Genomic DNA, 17,065 nt, shown 5'->3' on the forward strand with positions numbered 1-17,065 from the left:
CCCCCCCCCCCCTCATACATTAACAGGAAACCACCATGACTGCATATCTGCTTAAATCAAATCTTTGCCCGTTACTGGTGATGCCATGCTCCACTATTGAAGTATACACGTCCTGTAGCATGAGGTCAGTCCGTTGCTCTCCCCAGGTTGGCAGAGGGAGTATAGAGCCCAAGATTCCATTAGATAATTGACACTGGGTGCAAAAATGGGTTACAAAAACCATGGGATATTTATTTTATTTTTTAAGTACATGTCCAATGTGAGAAAAAAGCACTATAGCTATATCTAATGATAAGAGTTTTATCTATCACCATCATTATTTAGTACTTGGTTCAAGGTACAAGGTACTTCAAGGTGTGGAAAATATTATATATTAATAGCAGCAGTGACTGCTTGTCCTTTATGTGCAAGGGGTCAGCTCTATCTTCAACAGAAAATAGCTACATTTTCAGGTTGGGATACCAATTTTATCCATTCAGACGCATCTAAATTAATACTGTATTTGTCGTCTGCACGTAGGTAAATGACACTAGAAAATGCAATATGACAATTATATAGTTTAGCACTGAAGTGTGTATCAGCCCCTTCACCGTGCTTCGCCACCAGAGGGCAGTAGGGAGCTTGCTTCGTGGTTCTTTCCATCATCCAGGTCCCTTGCTGCCTGGGAATGCATCCACCTTCTATTTTAGGCAGATTCTCTGTAGCTTAATATTAAATACTACACCGCACCACTACCAAATGATGCAAGTGTCATTGGGCAACAAGCAGAACTGGTCGTGGTTGGAGAGTTTGACCAGTGGGCTCTAGCTAATATACCCAGGGGGTCTCAAGTTCAATGCCAAGGGACTGATAACAGCAGTGTCCTTGAACAATTCACTGCATCATCAGCTACGAGTGGCACACCCAGTGTTCTGACCACCCAGATGGAGGGCGTTTTGTCATGACCTGCAACCTCAGTTCAGTGGTTCTCAAAGTGGGGTCCTTGAGGGAGGGGTTCCAAAGGTCTCCAACAAAATTGGAATCTTTTTTAAACATTTTTACACACACAAATCTTGTAATCTTGGTCCCTGGGCACAATATATTTTAGATGGGGGGGGGGGGGGGTCCACGACCAAATACAATATATTATGTTAATTTGTGGTCCTTATTATGAAAAGGTTGCCACTGCTCTGGCCCAAACATAAAAGATGTAACTCATACTGAAGGTGTGACTGGCGTCTCAGATGACTAGACCTCACTGCTGTCCTGTTTTCCTCGCTATTATGGAACAATATGGGGCTCATATTATGAGCACAAATAGCCACTTAATGTACATACAGTAATAGGCCTCCTAGATGCTTTAGTGCTCTATGATGCTACCACTAGTGTCTATAACAGTAACCACTATCAGTGTTAAAGGGACACACACACGCAACTGATTCTGCTCATCATTGGCTGTGCCAGCCTGCCACTGCCAGGTTACATGCAACTTGCATGCAACTACAAATAATACTTAACTTAATCTAATTCTAAACTTCACATTAATGTGGTCTTGGAGATAAATAAACTGAAATAAAAAAACAAAATTGTACACAACAATCTGCAGTTTAATATTGCTAGCAGTATAGGCGGCCTACTTAAAAGTTCCCCCATCCCTCTCGTCTCAAGACCATTTCTCTATTTCTATCTCTCTGCAATTTCGCCTCCATTCTCCAGTCAGTCAGTGTTCAGTGTTCCCCCTGCCATGGTCGCCCCCATCGCGGCTGCTGGCGCGCCCCACTGATAAGCACTATAACGGGGAGGAGCTGTAATCTCCTGCGGTCCCTCCTCTCTCTCTCTCTCTCTCTCTCTCTCTCTCTACCCCCTTCTTCTTGTTGTTGCCCCACCACCAGACTCAGAGCCAGAGGTTAGCCTGAAAATAAGTGAGGGTGAGGGGAGAGTGGAGGGAGGGGGGGTCTTATTTTGATATGAGCGGAAAAGTCGTCACATTGGTTTGGTTGCAGAAAGGCTGTTGGAGGAGGATAGAGAGAGAATAGAGGCTGCCGCATCACACACGCACGCGCGCTGTACGTACACACACACGCGCACACACACACACACACGGAGAGCGAGAGAGGACGATCGAGCAGGGGGGTGGCGACAGGCTGCTCATAAAAACGTCAAACACGGTGTAGTAGGGGGGACGATACTAGCAACGCTTTCCCGTTGCACCTCTTCATCACAATGAGCACATCTCGACCGGCTGCGATGGATCCGGTCTGACCGATGATGGCGACTCGGCGCACCGGCGACACATCGTTTGGTTTCCCCTCTCGGTCCAAGAGAATGCTGTGCCGTGTGCTCGTTAGGATAAACAAGACCGAGGCTATTTGTTGAACCTGAACGCGCTGCTGCTGCTACGAGTCCACTGTAGACCTATTAGACCGTGGACGGTGGACCGTTCGTTCAACGGAACCGAGTCTCTGCAAAACAAAAACAAATAATCGTCTCTCATCTGGCGGAATAAACGGGGAGAGAGCTACACACTGCGGCCGCACAGCACAGCACAACACCAGAGAGCCGACTTCATCGCAGTGAGTGCTGCTGCGGTGGGATGACTGACCCCGGCCCGGTTATCAAACGTCAACGCACCGAGACTTGAGCATCGTCGGGACTCAGGGCGACTCGGAATGGCATAGCAGCCGATCATCTGCTGAAGTACACGACCATCACAACGGCTCGAATCCAACATGAACCTCTAAAGGACGCTCAACACAGGCGATGGGTAAGAGATGGGTTGTGTGCGTGCGTGTGAGTGCGTGTGTGTGCGTGTGTGTGTGTGTGTGTGTGTGTGTGTGTGTTGGATGTGGAAAACGAGGGGGCTTGTGCCGTGCGAATCTCTGCCATTGCACTTTGTATGTGTGACTGCAATGTAGCGCGGGTAGCATGTGTGTGAGAGAGATGCGGATCGCTTTAATTAAGTTGTTTATTATACTATGTCACAAACGTGTGGTGAAATGATGTGTGGTCTTTGGCCATAAATTCAAGCCTAACTATCAGGCTATTGTTCAGATGCAGCTGGGGTCCACTGCCACTATACCGTGATTTAGACAGACTATAGAGCCCTGAGTGAAATGCTATCCCAATGGCTTCTATTCAAATCTGCACATCTACTCTAGGCTTGTGATGTCTTTAATGATCTCTCTTGCCTATAAAGTAGTATTCCATGATTAGCCAATTCAGCTGGTCTACCAGTTCCAGTGGATTTGTCATGAGGTCCCTCTGGGGCATATTATATGCTGGTGAAATACTTGAGTGTACAAAGCTAAACCAAAATAAATTAACACATCATGTTACTCTTTAGTTTACAGCCAATGCCATGATACCACAGCCGTGGAATTACTGGAATATAGCATGGGACCACCACCACCAAGCTCCATATTATTTTCTCAATTACTTGTTGTCAAAATCCAAACCAGTAATCAACTATAGGCTGCAGTAATACATGTGTGTGTGTGTGTGTGTGTGTGTAAGCTCTGGCTTTCTCCCCCGTCTATAAGCTTACTTGAATGATTTATTCAGCCGCCAAACCCTCATTATTTTTGCATGTCATCTCCTCCCAGACAAATGTGAGTTGACGGCCCTGGGCTTCTTTGTGTTTTTCATTCAGTGGCCACATACATCAGCCCAGGGGATAGCCCTAGTTTACATGTTAACCCATTCTGACCTGAGATCAGATTCATACGAGGTTTCCACTGGACACACACTGGTCTGATTAACCCATTCTGACCTGAGATCAGATTCATACGAGGTTTCCACTGGACACGCACTGGTCTGATTAACCCATTCTGACCTGAGATCAGATTCTAAAAATGTCAGTCGTTCTTCGATTTTTCAAAAATAGCAGACCTACAAGCTCGTAGCGCGCCACTCGGTGGCGCGCTATGAGCTTGTAGATCTGCTATTTTTCAATAGCTAAAGCATAACATGATGCTAACACCAACATGGGTTCCCGTTCAGAATGGGTTAACTCACCTACAGACTCCCACAGACTGAATCATTCCCATTCTGTATGCAGTGGATGCCGGGCCCTTCCCCAGACAAAGCCCACTTTCATCTCATCTCTATTCAAAAGCTATAGTCAAAAACCTACAGTTTGCCCTGCAGCTCACTGGATCTTATTTTCCTTTCCCCACGGGGGTTACGCCTGGTTCCTGGCCCCGCTGATCAGGGGTCAGGTATTGATCGGAGCCCCATATGGCTAAGGATGCTAATATCAGATTGGTGGTTTAATTTAAAGCCAACCTTGGTTGGGGAGATAATAAATAATGTTGAGTAGCTTCTGGTAAGATGCATGTCGAGGGTAATTATTGGTACGGGGGAATTAGTCTGTTCTCAAGGGAGTGATAATGTTGCTTGATCCCCCCTGACTCCAGAACATTCTGATTGTTCTGTTGCACTGTGGAAATAATGAGTGAGGGGTAAAGTCCTTCATGTTAACCCATTCTGACCTGAGATCAGATTCATACGAGGTTTCCACTGGACACACACTGGTCTGATTAACCTCATTCTGACCTGAGATCAGATTCTAAAAATGTCAGTCGTTCTTCGATTTTTCAAAAAATAGCAGACCTACAAGCTCGTAGCGCGCCACTCGGTGGCGCGCTATGAGCTTGTAGATCTGCTATTTTTCAATAGTTAAAGCATAACATGATGCTAACACCAACATGGGTTCCCGTTCAGAATGGGTTAAAATGTATCTGAGCGTGTACAAATGTAACCAAATGGACCATTTGGTTACATTTGACAGGATCCTTGTGCTAGTTTTGGGCATCACTGATGCTCTGTAAGGGGTTGGGTGGAGTAGGAAGAGGGGGTTACTATTGGGGCTTTCTGCAAGTGATGTTGGACCAACAGCCCAAATCAGCAAGGCAGCATCAGGATGTGACACATTATAAGCAAGGGCAAGAAGAGGCGTTTGTAAGGAAGGGTGCTGGTATACTGTGCAATGGCCATGGATTTGAAATTGAATCTTGAGAGGCAAAGCACTCTCTTTGCTGAAATGATGCGTGGATGGGAGAGACCCATAGGGGGAAAAAAATGTAGAAAGAAAGAGTGGGCTTTTGGCGCAACAAGGATGAGAATTGAGTGTTATCCAGTCATTCCTTTTGAAAGTGTGTGCGTGCGTGCATGGCTGTGTGCGTGCATGTACTCCAGAGACCCACCTGAGCCCTGCATCTGAAGCCCAGTACTTTTGCCAGATTAGATTTGTAGTACATTCATATATATCTCTCTCTCTCTCTCATCTCACACACTCTTGCTCTCCCTTCTCATGCTTCTCACCTCTTTCCTTCACACTACCTTAAGCTGTATTTATATAGTTCGTTGTACGTCAGAGAATAAATTAGGCTTCATCGTACATTTTATTGTTTTGTTACTGAGCACCGCACCCTTGGTCATTCTCTAGTTCTTTCTTGCTGCATCTCTGTCTCTCGTTTCTCTCTCTCACACACACACACACACACACACACACACACACACACACACACACACACACTTTACAGTCCGCTTGCTCTTTTCAGTGCCTGCGACTCAAATTGCAAGACAGACACAAATGGCTTTTCTGGCACAGTGAGGCTGCTCGTTAGTATTGCCAGAGGTGAAAGCGGGACAGAGTGGAGCAGAGTCCTCTGTCTCTCTTCCTGTCCCATGTCAGCGTCCTGTTTTTGCACAATCCTCCTGGTGAAAGATGACCTACTTCACCTCAGGCAGCCGAACCTTTCACTATAGGGTGGGACACTGCTCACCGGTCATGTGAAAAAAGGACACAATTCATTAGATGGCATTGGCAATTGTGAGCAGTGTGTTTTTTTTTTTCTCCCTTGACTTCTTTATGTGCAGTCCTGTTGTCCGTAGGGCAGTCTGTTGGGGGACATTGATGGGACTGGGAGTGGTGGGAGTGTGCCAGCCCCAGAGTAAAGGGTGAAGCGAGGAATGCAGGCGTTGTTGTTGCCTGGATCAACACAGGTCTCCTCCAGGTCTGTTGAAGAGGGTGTAAAAGTGTAAAAAAAAAGAAGCTAAACAGAATCCAGCTCTGGTGAGTCGCGGGCGTGTGCACGGAACGAGCACGCGTGCAACAAATTCATGGGACCGCGCTCATGTAAATAATACGCTTGCGTTGTCGCTCCGCACGTTTTATCGCTCCCCGTTTGCAAGGCCCTTTAGGAACAATGCGAATTCGAAAATAATGAGTCACAATGACGTGTGGGATTTGAGATTTGTCTCTTGGATTTACTTGATATCGATCGATTTGATCACATGCAACACACATGCATATTATGCGTGTCCGCACACACACGCACACGCACACACACACACACACACATACACACACAGCCTACGTGACCAGTCCACAAAAATCTTAGAACTGATACTGAGATATTATAGCGACTCGAACCACAAATCTGATTATTTTTTCTTTTTTAATATACAAACATTTCCACATATGCAAGTAATTGCTGTACTTCCCAAGCCATCACATTTATAAATTGTCTTCCATGGTGTTGTTATCTAGTCCTGATAATAAGAAATATATAAAATAATTAAATTCCATCATGGAGACATTATTTGGCCCAAGGCCAGTGTAAATTCCACTATCTCGATGGTGTTGCGTTTAGCAGCAATGCATTCAGCATTATTCCAGTGCAAGTGGACAGACTGCAAGTATACTGTGCCAGAATAATGTTCAGGAGCCCCAATACTCGCCAACCAATCACAGTTGATAATGGAGTGGAGTGGAACTGTAGATATGGGTCAGCTGGGGATTTGGAACAAAGTCTGTTTATTTATTTGCTAAAGATTAGTATTTTGATCACAGTTTCTGAACGAATCCCTTTCACCCCTTAATTATCCGGTGTTCTGATTTTCTGATGCTTTGTTCCCTAATGACTGCCATTTTCCATATCCTATTTGTCATGTAACCACTTTCAACCTGACATCTGTTTTTACAAACATGAATTAGCAGCTCTGACAACAACTATTTTTGCTATTCATTGTACAAGGAGAAGGAACTTAAGAAAGTATACAATGCTTAATTGGTTAAGTGTCCAGGATGTGTTGGTCCCTACAGCTCCCCCTAAAGGTAACATTAAGACTAACGGCCTGCTGCTGCTGGGAATAAAGCTATGTTCCACCTCTGCTCTGGCATCTGTCAGGAGTACACACACAGCTCCAAGTTTGGGAGAGAGCAAGGCACACATAGAGACACTGCACTTTCTCAAAAAATGAAATCCTCATTCTCTGTTTCTCTTGCTGTGTCTCCCTTTCTCTCTCGCTCTCGGTGTCTCTCTCGCTCCCATCAGCGTAACATTCACCCCTCTGAGTCTGCCCACGCACGTTAGAGATCCTCTGCCTGAAGAGAGAGCCGAGAGTGGAGAAAGGAAGGGTTGAGGTGGGGGCGAGTGTGTGTGTGTGTGTGTGTGTGTGTGTGTGTGTGTGTGTGTGTGTGTGTGTGTGTGTGTGTGTGTGTGTCTTCCTCCACTGCTTGTTCTGATTGTTCAGAGTCCTCATTAGATGGGAGGCCCGAAATTGTTCAAAGTTCCACCGCCATTCACCTATTGCGTCCGGCAGCATAGCTAAAAATACTCTCCTCCAGCATGACACAAGACAAGCAGTGTGAGTGTTTCTCCTGTTCTAGTTTGACTGGAAGGAAGCTCGCATATAGTCAGACTCACCGTGGTTATGTGGTTACTAGTGTTTAGGGTACGCTTGCAATTTGCAAACAACCTTTCTTGCAGCACTATAAAGGAGTAAGGCATACAAGGGTCTTGTGCTCAGGAATCCCTCTGTGGTTAAGTTACATAATGGTGAACCCTGCAGAAGCACAATATCAGCCCTCAGTGAAAGGATAGGTGTAGGTGTGTGCTATTCTATTTACTGCTCTGTGCTCAGATCTGGTCCAGAGCCTGCCTACTGTATCATACTACTACTGTCATTTGCACGACAACAACACGCATACGTGCACGCACACAAGACCGTTTCTGTATCCCCCCCCCCCCCCCCCCCCCCCCCCCCTGCGAGTCGCGACCCAGAAAATAAGTAAATAAGCACATATCTGACATCTGAATGTCAATATAATGAATGAACGTTCAGGCCTGCTTTGGGCCAGCCCTAAACTGTATCGTGAAGGTAAAAGAAAAGCTTCTGACCTACAAGGGTGTTGCTTGTTTTCAGGCAGACGACATGCATCAAGCCGAGCATCACCTTTTTGTCTGATGATACTTAGTCACTGGGATAACGTACAGTACACAGACATGCAGTGCATGCACACTGGGTCAGGGTCTCTTGAGAGGACAACCATTGTGAGGAGGATAAAGTATGGATTCTCTAGTGTGTCAGGGTATGTCTGGCTCTGCTGTATACAGAGAGAGGGGTAGAATGGAGCTTGGAATAGACTGCTGCTGTTTGTCAGTGAGTGGAATGTCAAGAAATATTTTTTTGTCAAATAACTTGGCACCTTCTCCTCACTGCTCCACCCTCGCGTCTTGTGCATATGTATGCCTTTTGCACATTCACATTATTGTGGGCTCGCTGCGAGCCCACTTTATGCTGCACCATTTATCTACTATTATTCTCATTTATCCACTATATTCTCACACAAAAGAGAACTTGATTCAAACTGTACCCACAGGTTTGAAATCACTGGTCTACTACTCACTGTCCCCCTCTCCCTTTGGCTGGGTGGAAGTGATGTGCGCCTGCTTCAAGCCAGTCAGACTGAAAGCCTTACTGTTGGCAGGCACACCTGCCTTGTTCATGTGCACGTAAATCAGTGGTGGGGTCTTGGAAGACGTTCCAGGGGGTCCATAGCTAAGCCATATGGTTCATTTGCTGGTTATGGTGGTTCGTGGCCTGTAATGCATGGCAAACCGAGGTCCTCCATGAAATGAAATGGTTTGAGAATCACTGAGGTAAATTTCACAGGGATGGTCATTGGTTTGTGCATTTTGTCAGTGTAAAAAAAGCATACACACACTTGTTCCCTTCCGTTCCCCGCACTCTGCCTTTCACAGCCGTTCGGCGTGCTCCCCCCTTTTCTAAATAACGCAGTTGTTCCATCCCCCCCCCCCCCCACCCTGTCATCACTCCTCTCTCCCCCCCTCTCTCTCTCTCTCTCTCTCTGTAGCTACTGTGTAAAGGTTCTTGTCACAAGGCCAAGCAGAGTTTACTACCAGGCCAAAATAGAAACTGCCTGTCGTTGAGGAACACTCTCGCTTCTTTCATCATTTTTTCCCCCTCTCCCCCCCTCTGTCACCTCACTGTCACCCTACAGCTATGTCCCGCTGTGCCCCGCTGTGCCCCGTGCGGGAACCCCTCCAGCGGAGAATAGAAAATGGCCCTGACCTGTGCTCAACCCAGCATGTGTGTTTATGTAGGCTATACAGTGCCGGGGCGTACCACTATACAGTGCAGCTGGATGACGCTAACATAAGGCAGACTTGAGTCATATAATAATAATTATTATGGCCTTAATCATTTGTACCGTTTGTTTTTAGTGGGCCTTCAAGTAGTAGATGGGTTACTTAACATTTGACCACACAGGAGGGGTGTGAGAAATGTTTTGCGAAATCAATGTTGTGTTCTTCTCTGTGATGGTTGCTTCATGTGACATGAGGAACACGCGCTCTTTGTTTCAATATATTTTGTGAAAGAGAGAGGGTGTAAACTTTGTTGTCCCCAAGGGAGAATTTGTCTTCGACACTGTGCTCACAGTACTTCACATAATAAAACATCAACATCAAACAAAAACAGAAGAAGGTTTTGACACGACGCTAAACGGTTGCTTCACATAAAACCATAAGCATCTCAAAACGAGACTCTTGACTAAAACACTTTAAATTGACAACACATCGACTTAAACACTTTCAACGTGGCGTCCCTATTTGAGCTTGTAGATCGGATATTTTCTCTATTCGTGTATAAAGGGCAGATGTTTGTTCACCCACTTTAACCCATTAAGACTTAAGACCTTAGAAGAAGTAGGTCTAGAATGGCTTATTGTCGGTATCAGCTGGTAAATGGTAAATGGTGCATTTATATAGCGCCTTTATCCAAGGCGCTTTACATAGATTGTGCATTACATTCACCCATTCATACACCGATGGCAGCGGAAACCATGCAAGGCACCAACTAGCACATCGGGAGCAATTAGGGGTTCAGTGTCTTGCTCAAGGACACTTCGACAGTAACTCTGGGGGAGCCCGGGTTTGAACTGGCAACCTTGCGGTTCCCATCCAGGCACTCTACCCCTGAGCCACCGCCGCCGCCGCCGCCAGGAGTCTGTCCCTGTTACAGTGCGTTAGACCCCTGGGAGATGGATTGCTGAGGTGGAGCGCCACACGTACCATCAGCTCTCAGTACTTCCCGCACGACTTGCAACACCCATGCCGTAACACTGCGTTGGCGGTGCCTGGGATCGAACCCATACATTTGTGGTCCAAAAGACGAGGGGCTCCATTTTCGTCACCGCTAAGCCCCTTATCCCTAAACTTCTTTGCCTTTTTTTTTTTACTTTTTTGCAAAACATTTTTTTATTGATCAAATGGCCACAGTCTACAAGCTCACAACGTGTCAATGTAGATTGGCTATAGTTGAACTATTCAAAAATGTTTAAAAAAAAAAAGGCAAATAAATTTAGGGATATGAGGTTTAGCGGTGACGAAAATGGAGCCCGAGAACTCTACCGACTGTCTGAGCTACCCGGACACATTAAGACCGTAGGATTCTACTCATGCCCTCTAAATTGTAAGTTTTTGTGCCAAGAAGGACTCCCAAAATGATATTTGGCCATCTGAAAATGTTTTGTGTCAGGGAGTCAGGGACCCCCCCCCAGAAGTCAAGATTTGTGGCTTCCTACTGTATCTAAAATCTAAAATGACACGTGATGCTTTGCTAGTTTTCCCCGGTTTTAATGGGTTCAAATCATGAAAGCGCTCACGGGCCACCCATCTGATGTTTGAGCCCACCCATCTGATGTCTGAGCCCACCCATCTGATGTCTGAGCCCACCCATCTGATGTTTGAGCCCACCCATCTGATGTTTGAGCCCACCCATCTGATGTTTGAGCCCACCCATCTGATGTTTGAGCCCACCCATCTGATGTTTGAGCCCACCCATCTGATGTTTGAGCCCACCCATCTGATGTTTGAGCCCACCCATCTGATGTTTGAGCCCACCCATCTGATGTTTGAGCCCACCCATCTGATGTTTGAGCCCACCCATCTGATGTTTGAGCCCACCCATCTGATGTTTGAGCCCACCCATCTGATGTTTGAGCCCACCCATCTGATGTTTGGGCCCACCCATCTGATGTTTGGGCCCACCCATCTGATGTTTGGGCCCACCCATCTGATGTTTGAGCCCACCCATCTGATGTTTGAGCCCACCCATCTGATGTTTGAGCCCACCCATCTGATGTTTGAGCCCACCCATCTGATGTTTGAGCCCACCCATCTGATGTTTGAGCCCACCCATCTGATGTTTGAGCCCACCCATCTGATGTTTGAGCCCACCCATCTGATGTTTGAGCCCACCCATCTGATGTTTGAGCCCACCCATCTGATGTTTGAGCCCACCCATCTGATGTTTGAGCCCACCCATCTGATGTTTGAGCCCACCCATCTGATGTTTGAGCCCACCCATCTGATGTTTGAGCCCACCCATCTGATTTTTGGGCCACATGCATTTTCAGAGAACATTATAGGCCTACTTAAGTTCCTATTTATTTGTTATCCCAATGAAAACAACATTTTCAAGGTTTCAAAGAAAAATAAATATACCATGATTTATTTTTGTATACGGTATATATTTTTTTACATTATTTGTAATGTTACTAGCGTACAGTCGCTCTTTGCCAAGAAAGGGGGGCCCATACTGTAGATTGGGAATCGCTGCGTCTTAAGTGGTTAAAAAATATACCGTAAAGAATGTAAGTGCTAAATTGCTTGTGTTGTGTATTTACTGCACATTCATTGCTTTATTGCGCTAAGAGATTTAGGGCTGTATTTTGCGTGTCTTAAGTACCAGGTCTTATTACTTAATTTAAGACCTGGAGGCGTGGTCAATGCTCTTTGGCCACTCAGAATAGCCAAATGGCATTGATCACGCCTCCAGGTCTTTAGTTTACTCAAGTTAGGGAATAAGACCTGGTACTTAAGACACGCAAAGCTGTATTTTGCATGTCTTAAGTACCAGGTCTTATTACTTAACTTAAGACCTGGAGGCGTGGTCAATGCTCTTTGGCCACTCAGAATAGCCAAATGGCATTGATCACTCCTCCAGGTCTTAAGTGAAGTAATAAGACCTGGTACTTAAGACACGCAAAATACAGCCCTTAGCATCAGAGCTCCGCAGCGTGAAGGAGGCTGGAACAAGTGGTTTGAATTGCACCATGGCAAACGGCCTCTCCTTCCTGGTGGCAGGGATTCGTGTTCAGAGAAGAGGGGGGTCTTGGGGAATCTACAGTGACTTTTGTTGCTCAGTTTATGACTGTTTATGACAGTTTATGACAAAATAATATGAGTTCATATAGGGATGAACTCATATTATTTTCTCCCCTCTGTTACCTTTTATAGCAGTTTTGTGCATGCTGGTAAACATGATACATGCAGGACCACCGAGGTGTGAGTGGCTTTACAGGGTGATAAATGCGATGAAGTGAGAAGATCCTCATGACATCACATCACCGGGGATGCTGTGTGTGTGCGTATACGTGCGCGTGATTTCTTTTTTTTCATGGACAGCCTTCACGCTACGCTGAACACAATTTGAGTTGTTGCTTTACAAAGATGTCTGGTTACTTAGAAAAACTTATCTCAGAATGATACTAAACAATCAGTTTTGAGCGATCATCCGTGGCATGCCCTTGGTCCTCCAAGGCTGTTCCTCAGCATTATTCTATGTATAAGGCTGCCTGTCTGTCACAAGGAGAGAGATTTAAAAAACACAGCATGCTGCATGTGTACAAGAACACTGCATCCGCATGCTGTGGTCCAAAGGATTGTGAAAGGAGAGAAGCTTTAGGTTTTTTTGTCCTTCTTGTTTTTCGATTGGTTCTACTATAGCATTTGTTTTGAAAGTTAGTATGAATTAGTAGACTAGATTTATATCACTTTTTTTTAAAACATATATTTGATATATATAAGATATGCCCCTAATGATTGCTCATTTCCCATTACGTTACTTTATTATAAGTTAGTGATACTGATAATACATTACATAATACTATGCAGGATGGGCAATTAACCAAATTAAACCAAATTAACCATATCGAAACAGCCATTTAGAGCCAATAACCTAACTAATCAAAAACATCAAGAAGCGGTTTGTTTTATTAACCCATTCTGACCTGAGATCAGATTCATACGAGGTTTCCACTGGACACACACTGGTCTGATTAACCCATTCTGACCTGAGATCAGATTAAAAAAATGTCAGTCGCTCTTCGATTTTTCAAAAAATAGCAGACCTACAAGCTCGTAGCGCGCCACTCGGTGGCGCGCTATGAGCTTGTAGATCTGCTATTTTTCAATAGCTAAAGCATAACATGATGCCAGCACCAACATGGGTTCCCGTTCAGAATGGGTTAAACATATATTTGCACAAGATATGCCCCTAATGATTGCTCATTTCCCATTACGTTACTTTATTATAAGTTAGTGATACTGATAATACATTACATAATACTATGCAGGATGGGCAATTAACCAAATTAAACTAAATTATAACCATATCTAAACAGCCATTTAGAGCCAAATAACCAACTAATCAAAAACATCAAGAAGCGGTTTGTTTTATTAAACATGGGAATAGATTTTTATAATAGAGTAAATGGTAAATGGTGCATTTACCAGCTCAGTGGCCTTGTGGTTAGAGTGTCCGCCCTGAGACTGGGAGGTCGGGGTTCGATCCCCGGCCGGGTCATACCAAAGACTGTAAATAATGGGACCCAGTGCCTCCCTGCTTGACACTCAGCATCAAGGGTTGGATTGGGGGTGGGAAGTGAGGACGCTGGCGTCGACTGTTCGCCGCTTCACCTCCCAATGTATGAATGAATGAACCATTGTAAAGCACTTTGAGCGCTTGGAAAAGCGCTATAAAAATGCAATTCATTAATAGTGCTTTTATCCAAAGCACTTTACATAGATTGTGCATTACATTCACACATGCATTCATACACCGATGGCGGAGGTAACCATACAAGGCACATGGGGAGCTATTAGGGGGTTCAGAGTCTTGCTCAAGCACACTTGGACACTAGTGGACACTAGCACACTCTACCGCTAAGCCACTGCTGCCAACCCTGTATTATACCTAATGTATTATAATATACACTTTGTTGTGTAATGGTGACATACAAAATTTGTTACAAGGTCAACGTACCGCATCACAGCACATGTTTTTGTAATACTTCACTTTTTTTTATTTGTATTCTTTATGTGACCATTTATGGTGTTTGACAAATTCCTGCCATTTACTCTGATCTTGCTATTTGTATACTAGTCTCTGTGGATATTAGGGTGTCTGCTGAGTTCCTAAATACTGTACATTTCTGGAACACCATGCACACACATTTCTATCTCTTTTAGGAGACAGCTAGAGAGAGTGTGAAGGAGAAAGCATGTGTGAGTAGTAAGGACAGAGTGCAAGATATGGTGCAAAATGAGGAGGAACGGGGGTGGATTCATGATGAAAGCAAGCAGCTCAGTGATTCACTGCAGTTCTGCTTGTAACGATGCGTCATGGCTAGTTTAGACTTCACAGTGATCAGTGAACTGATGAGTGAAAAGCTTCCACGGAATTCTCGACGGGTGACACCACCGTATGATATGACGAAGTACGAGTTGGTGTGTTCTCACGCAGAGAACACACACACACACACACATTATATAGAGGTGACGAAGTGAATGGCAGGAGGAAGATGGAAGTCGACCGCTGTTTCTTCTTCTGCCAACTGCCTGTCTCTGGCTGGCTGGATGGATGGATGGATGGGAGGGAGAATGAGTGCAAGGGGAGGAAGAGCAAAGACATTTTCATCAGGATTATCCTCATGCAGCAGCGAATCTCATCTAGGGAAGTGGCCTCGTGCCTGTTAAACACACACTGCATGTGCAGAGCCCTTGGAGGCCCAAAAGCTGGATATTGGGTAGTTTCTGTGGACTGGTCACGTTATTTGTAGCCTAGGGGGTTGGTGTGCGTGTGTGTGTGTGTGTGTTTCCTTACAGCGTGTTCGTCCCTCTTGATTGCATTGTTTGTGCCGTTTGAAGCTTTCCACAAACACCGTGCCCCCTTACAGACGGAAGCACAAGAAGCCAGAGACGGCTTACAGCTTACAATAATCACTTAGAGTGGAAATCATTGTAAAGTATCTTGATATAGCATCATGGTTGTTTCGAATTAAGTAATCCTCGGCTGTGGCCCCTAAAGAGCTTTCCTCGACTTTAAGAGTGGCGACGACTGATGATCCTATAGTTGATTTACGAGCAGCAAAGCTCACAGAGAGCAAGTTGACACAAGTATCACACGCCACGTTCTGAAGCTTATTAAAAAACATAGAGAACATACTGTCGCTGTCGGGTGCATGTCCAAAAGCATTAATACTTTCCAGTGAATATTTATTCACAAGCTTTTTGTAATCCCTTTCATTGGTTAAATATTTATCACATAGACCGACTTAACCATTTTCAACTCAAGTTTCTACACTTTTATTGCGAACGCAGTGAGCACTTACTATGAGACCTAGCAGATCATGTCTGTCTGTCTGTCTGTCCCGCTATCCAAATATGGAGTGTGTTGCATCAGCAATCACTCAGCTCCATATATGGGCACAAAAGGGGCCAGGTCCACTCAGCTCCATATATGGGCACAAAAGGGGCACCATATAAGGAGTCCCCAAAGCAGCTATACGTCCAAAACCCAAATATGTACGAGCTGCGTTCGCTTCCCGCGTTTGCGCGTCTTACTCGTTATTACAAACTCGGTGTGTATACCGGACGGTATACGTATTATAAGTCACATTATGTGACCAGAAGATCTGTGAGTCAGATTTAAAGAAAGAAGTGGATGGAATATACGTGATGTTCCAGAAAGGCAGATTATACTTCAACATTTGCAGCTCTATCCTTGAGTCCATTCAGTGTCGCAATAAAACGGCTCATGGCAACACTAACATCAATAAAGCAGAGGTCATTAAGCACATCATCTAAAATCATCTAAAAAAACCCAATGGAGGGCTGTGAGGATAATGGAAGTGGCCTCCAAATAATTGGCAAAATGCTAAGATTGTAATGATGATGATAATAAATATTAATCATATTTATATAGTGCTTCTCTCAGTACCCAAAGTTGCTTTACATACTGTTGTGATTTTGGTTTACCAACCATGTAGTTCTTTAACACTTTCCCGACCTAATTGATAAAGACCTCTTTCTTTCCCTGCTGAACACACTAAACCCGACTTTATTTTTATTTGGTTTATTAACCATTTTTTTTAATAACTTTTAAGACATACATGGTTTCCCTCAGTGGCTCGGACACAACGTGATACGTCACATGTTTGGATCACGTGACCGGAGGAAAAAGGCCCAAAACAAATTCTGGGAAATGGAGGCTCAATGCGTTCCAGCGGTGAATCATGGCAGCCTCTGTGTGGCTCTTTGGTTGTTTGTTTTGGATGGTGGTTTTGGAATATATCTTTTTAATTATAATTATGAATACGAACGCAGGATTTTAACGTTAATGATCGCGAAAGGAAGCTACGTTGACTGTCGAGGTTAGTGAAAAACACCAGCAGTGAAGCCCATATTACGATAAAAAATAACGGCGGTCGGCCTGGGCCACGGTCCAGCGCCAGCCAGGCACCTAGGCTGGTAATCCAGCCTGAGGGCATGTCGCGGGTTCGAGTCCCGATCCCGACGACCTTGGCAGCATGTCTTCCACCCATCTCTCTCTCCCCCTTTCCTGTCATAATACTGTAAAAATCTTTCAATAAGGCAAAAAGCAAAAAAATAATCTTTAAAGTAAAAATATCAGCAGTATCACGCGACAAGTT

The 17,065-nt window shown here is 44.9% G+C and overlaps 1 protein-coding gene across 1 annotated transcript in view; it reads left to right on the forward strand.

The window, feature by feature from the left end:
• Positions 1–1,985: 1,985 nt before the first annotated feature.
• mgat3b (beta-1,4-mannosyl-glycoprotein 4-beta-N-acetylglucosaminyltransferase b) overlaps positions 1,986–17,065 on the forward strand; it is a gene marked incomplete at its 3' end in the record, with an annotated part of 92,601 nt that continues 77,521 nt past the window's right edge. Inside the window, exon 1 of the mRNA XM_080760084.1 lies at positions 1,986–2,743. The remainder of the gene's footprint in view (positions 2,744–17,065) is intronic.

Source organism: Protomyctophum bolini (genome assembly GCF_963924005.1).
Source record: "Protomyctophum bolini genome assembly, chromosome: 3".
Lineage (NCBI taxonomy): Eukaryota > Metazoa > Chordata > Actinopteri > Myctophiformes > Myctophidae > Protomyctophum > Protomyctophum bolini.